The 5,660-nt window shown below is 35.4% G+C and overlaps 1 pseudogene; it reads right to left on the reverse strand.

Moving 5' to 3' along the window:
* Positions 1-421: 421 nt before the first annotated feature.
* Positions 422-1,860, reverse strand: LOC117923084 (annotated as a pseudogene).
* Positions 1,861-5,660: the final 3,800 nt, after the last annotated feature.

A 5,660-nucleotide genomic window follows, 5' to 3' on the forward strand; every position in this document is an offset into this window, starting at 1 on the left:
GTGTGGTTTGGCTCAAGACTTTCAAGTTGAGGCCCTTAAGGTCTAATGAGACTTTGGTAAGTGTTCTTTAGCGTCTTCTAGACGAACAGCTCATTTTAAGGTGACTTTAGAGAGAAGAGAAGAACTCAATCTGTTGAGATGGATTAAATGGGTAAATTTCCGTTTCATGTGATTGAATAGCTGGTCAATTTAGATTATTATGTGTACCATTCTTTGCCCAAATATTTTGTACTAATTAATCATGCATGAATTTTTTATACAGGTTTGAGTTGTAGGGGATAGTAGTGTTTAGTGATCAGCTTCAGAAATTGAAATCAAATAAGAAAGTGCTTTCCTGACTGACTATTGCTCCAAATATGAAATCAGCTTCAGAAATTGAAATCAAATAAGAAAGTGCTACATCTACAGATTAAGAACAACAAATTCGAACATGCAATATTAGATAAAGTCGAAGTCATAGAGCCTAAAATTTTCCAGCCATTAGATAAAGTCGACAGTAGAAACATACATGAATTTGGTTTCACAAACCTTTTGGTATCCAATTGACGTGTTCAGCAGTCATGGAATATGGTCTAGGAAACTCCTAGCCTTGAAGTGCATACTCTTCTGTAACTGCACTTGTGGATGCGGAAGAAAAGGAGTACCTTCCACTTACAGGGCAGTTGTCCTGGCAGGTCTGCTGAAGTGATGGCTGCTTCATAGTCCTCCTCAATTGGTGGAGATCTGCTGCTATTTCTTTCATGGCTGGCCTTTTCTTCCCACTCAACTTCAGGCATCTCTTAGCAATTTTAGCAACAGCAAGAATCTCCTTTTCCTGACCTTCGCTCACTATCACCTTGTCTAGAATTTCAAACAGGAAATTTTGTTTCATTGCCAATCTAAAATGAATTGCTAGACTCTCTTCAGATCTACTAGAACAAATCACTTTTTCACCCGAGAGAAGTTCAGCAAGAATCATCCCAAACCCGTATACATCACTTTTGTCTGTAAACTGACCCGACCGAAAATACTCTGGATCCAAGTAACCAAATGTGCCTTGCACTAATGTGCTCAAGTGAGTTTTTTCAGGGGCAATTGACCTTGAAAGTCCAAAATCAGAAACCACAGCCCTGAAGTTCTCATCCAGCAGTATGTTCCTAGACTTGATATCCCTATGAAGGATAGCTGTAGAAGCATATGAATGTAAATATGCTAGGGCTCCTGCAATTTCATCTGCAATTCGCAAGCGCTCTTCCCAAGACAATGTTGATGCATGATCCTCATTATGGAGATGGTGGAGAGAGTATCATTGGAGACGTATTCATAAACCAGTAAAGGAACTTCACTCTCCAAACAGCAACCTAACAGTTTCACTATGTGCCTATGGTTAATCTGTGAAAGAATGAAAACTTCGTTGATAAACTCAACAACTTGCCTTTCATCAACTACAATTGATTTCTTAATGGCCACTATGCTTCCATCTAATAGCATCCCTTTGTATACTTTACCACGACCTCCCTTTCCAAGAACTCTACCTGCATTGAAATTGTCTGTTGCCTTCTCCAACTCTTCTATGGTATAGAGTTTTGTTTTCTCAACGCTACTTCCTATACTACTTGAAGAGATTTGCCGTTGCAGTAGAAGACCACCATTCTTCTTGAAGGACATCTGCTTGAGTTTGCTTTTCTTTCTCTTCTCAAGTTCTTGATTCAACCAAAAGCCAATAGCGAGTAGGATGAGAAGAACAAGAGTGACTGCTATTCCTGCATGTATAAGCCACAAAGGTACGTAATTAACAACAAACTCAAGAGAAAGAAGAGGGTGAACATGAGGGAGACAGTGGGAAAATTTTATACCTGAAGAAACAAGAAGAGCTGGATTGTGTTTCCTTTGTCGCGTACACACTCATATTCAGGTTTGTCATCATCTCTGTAGTAACCAGGTGGGCAGTCGCAATAGTAGCTACCATTCGTGTTAGTGCAAACAGCTCCTTTTTGGCAAAGAGTATTGTTTGACTCCATGCACTCATCAACATCTTTTAAGAAGCCAGAAAAAGAAACATATTAATAGGAAATTGTTGGATTGAAGCTCCTATCACAGTGTCCCTCAATCTGATATTCTTAAGTGGGAATATATCAAAGTGGTCGAGTTGGTTGTGTTTCAGGTATGACTAAGCGTGAGATTGTGGTTGTGCTCTTAATGTTAATTGGAAACGGTGTGGAAATCATGTTTTGTTGTCTTATAACAGAATCCTACTAGTTGCAGTGTTGATGCCAATTGTGGTCTAAGGCAAAAATTCTAGTCGTTCGTTTCAAAAACCATAAATTCATATTCCAAAGAAGGATCTTATTCTTCTTTCTGAACAGGCGCTTTCAATATACAAGATATCATTTCTACTTTGGAATGCTAGTGAGAATGAAACTATGGAGAGGGATTGCCGGGTTCCCTCAAACAAGAAATCACACCAAAGTGCTAGTGCTACTATACATCCTAATATCAAGCCAAGAGTAATGAAATATACCTCCACAGCCATCTGGAAGGTAGGGATTCCCACGGTAGCCTGAGTTGCATTGACAAGTATATCCACTGCCTTTCTTGGAATTAACGCAGCGACTATTGCTGCCACATGCATAATCTCCTCTTTTTGAGCTTCGTGGCAAGACTTGTTTCCTATTGCCCAATTCAATACTGAAGGGTAAAAGTACGTCTTGTTTACATTGGAGAAAGAGACGTCGAATTGGTGGAATTCAGAGAAGTTATTCTCAGCAATGAGGACAAGTCTACATTGATTGGAGGACCGGTCCCAGCTGTCAGCCCTGGCGCTCATCTTACCACTCTGTATCTCAAAGATGGAAGGATCCACGGGAAAAGTCGTCTGGCAGCAACCAATGCCAGAGCAAGAATAGTTAGTATCAAGCCAAGACCAGCCTTGGCCACTGCAGATGGAGACACACCCGCTAATGTAGCTTTTGTTGATGAAATTTGTAGTATTGGAATAGCCAATATAAGCAAATATGTCGCATCCAATGCCAACGAACTTATTTTCAGTGTGGGAATAACTGAAAGGCTCCATCGGCGCAATTGAGAACAGGGCATAACTTTGTCCTTCTGATGTGTAATTCGCATAACAAACAGGGGAAGTCCAATCTTTGATTCTCATATACTCCAGAGACATATACAGAACTTCAGCTTCATTTTCCTCGTCCACGTGGAAAAGTGGATGCGGCAGACTAGAATTGTTGCATGTGATCTCAAACGTTTGTCAAGGAAACAACCTTTGCCAATACCAAATGGATAAACGATGCTGACGTTCCCACATGTCTCAGGGCAACCAGGCTTGGCCATGGATGCTGCTGTTTCCATCAATGAGAATAGCAAGGAGATGATGCTGATCAAGATGGTGAACACAAGAACTTGTATCATTTGCATAACCATTTTACGGGGTATTACATTCAGCTCTGAAACTGTAGGGCCTTATAATGAAGAGACACAACAGTATTAAATCTAATGTGCCTCACAATTCGAAGAGTTGGATGCATCAAATTATTAGATTGAAGGGAATCTTCTTTATTAAAGAAGGCGGGGCCATGGCCCATGACAAAGTTGTTGAGACAAAGAAAGCGAGCAAGCGAAAGAAAGCAAGAAAGAATCCAAATCCTATGTGATTTAACATAAAAATAAAATAAAATAAAATAAACAAAAATAAAAAAGCTCAATATAATAGAAATAAAAAAATCTCTTTTTCATTATTTATTTATTTTTCTTTCATTTTCGCTTTTATTGGCTCTTTGACTTCTTATGATCAAACAATGCGTGTTGGAATCATGATGAGGACAATAATTATACATTTTTATTGAAAAAGATGATATCATGATAATTATTTTTATTTATTTTTAATTTTTTAATGTAGCAAAATTAAAATTCTAAGTGAAGTCGATTTGATTGGTTTATACAATTTCTCTTTTATTAAAAGGATTTTATTAAAGAGTACCAAAATTTCTTGTTGGTTATAATTTCAAACGAGATAACAAGAAAAATATATATATAAGGTACAATTTATTGGAAAAAAAAAATCATTGTTATTATTATTATTATTATTATTTATATTTTTCTATTATTGTGTATATTATGATCATCATTGATTATAAATTATAAATTAATTAATATAAAAATTATAAATTTATTTCTTGTGTAGCAATACATCTACCTTGGAACAACAATAGTTAAATACATTTTTCAGTGAATTTGATAATGATAATTTTATATCTCTTAAACTATTAGCAAACATTTAGTATCTATAAAATTTAAATGTTTTGGAACATAATTTAATCCATGCACTTGTATGTTTATTTTACATGAACAAATTGCAAATGAATCATTTACTAGTCAAGAAAATTGCAAAACACATGATACTTTTATGTCAGATGATAATTTTTATTGATCATTATATAGAATTTGGAAAGAATATTTTAAAATATGTCACATAATGAGTATATGGTTAATTTTTAAAATAAATAATTTTTAGTCTTCAATTATTTTCATTATCAAAAAATTAAATTAAATTTAGTACCTCAAACAAAAATGATACCAAATGTTTTTCACTTCGATCAATTTAATTAGCATTTATACTGTGTAACTCATAATTTTTAGTACTTAATTTTCAATTTTATCAAGCTCACTAGATCTTTGAACCAGTCAATTTTTAACCACATATTTTCAGGTTTGAAGGAAGTTTCCCCCCTTCCTATCCTATTGTCATTAAGTAAAATAGGAGAGTGACCCAACATTATTTGCAGTCAGACACTTTGAAAATGACCATTGAAATGATTTTTCCACTCTTTTGACACTAACAACTAGTCTAGTCTAGAATGGGATTGATTATTCTCACCTCCACACCATGTGAATGAGCGTTCCATTTAGCGGAATATCATGTAAGTTCAATTCCTTAATAATCTATACTACTATTAAAAGTATGAGGTGTTGGACAAAAATTTTTCCTTGAAAATACCAATACTCTACTAAATAATCTCAAAACTACTCTTACTCAACAAAACAATCCAATGTAGCTTGGCCTAATCTAAAACCTGCTACAACCTAACATCTCATCAGCCTATCCAAGCCCAAAATTAAAACTTAACAACTTATCAAAACCTACCCATCTAGCCCAAACAAAGCTTGCCAAACCAAAAATAAAAATGAATAAATAAATAATCCAACACCAACCCACAAAACCATAACGTACATACCATGTTCATTTAATGATCTGCCACCGTCAACGATAAAACTCAACAACACTTGCATCTCTCTATTTAATTTACAAGCCAACAACACTAGTCCAATTATGACGAAAGCTCGGAGAAACATGAGTTCCTTCCACTTCTTGACTCGATTTCTCAATTTACCAAGTTCGAGTTCCTTTACCAACCATAGATAGATAAAAACCCTAGGTTACATAAAGGTCCAACTTCCCCATATGCTCTCCCAAACAAGCAATTTCCATTCGCCAATTGAGTTTATTTCAATTTTGAATACATTCCACTCAATTTTATGAATTCATTCTTTCAAATCAAATTACCATTTTTTTTTTACTAAATTCAAATGGTTTGTAATCATTTGCTTTTTCAAAATCTTCACCGATTTATAGTTTTCTTCATTTTTTGGTTCTTCCTTTACCTTTCCTC

This window comes from Vitis riparia, chromosome 10 (genome assembly GCF_004353265.1).
Source record: "Vitis riparia cultivar Riparia Gloire de Montpellier isolate 1030 chromosome 10, EGFV_Vit.rip_1.0, whole genome shotgun sequence".
In the NCBI taxonomy this organism is placed as follows: domain Eukaryota; kingdom Viridiplantae; phylum Streptophyta; class Magnoliopsida; order Vitales; family Vitaceae; genus Vitis; species Vitis riparia.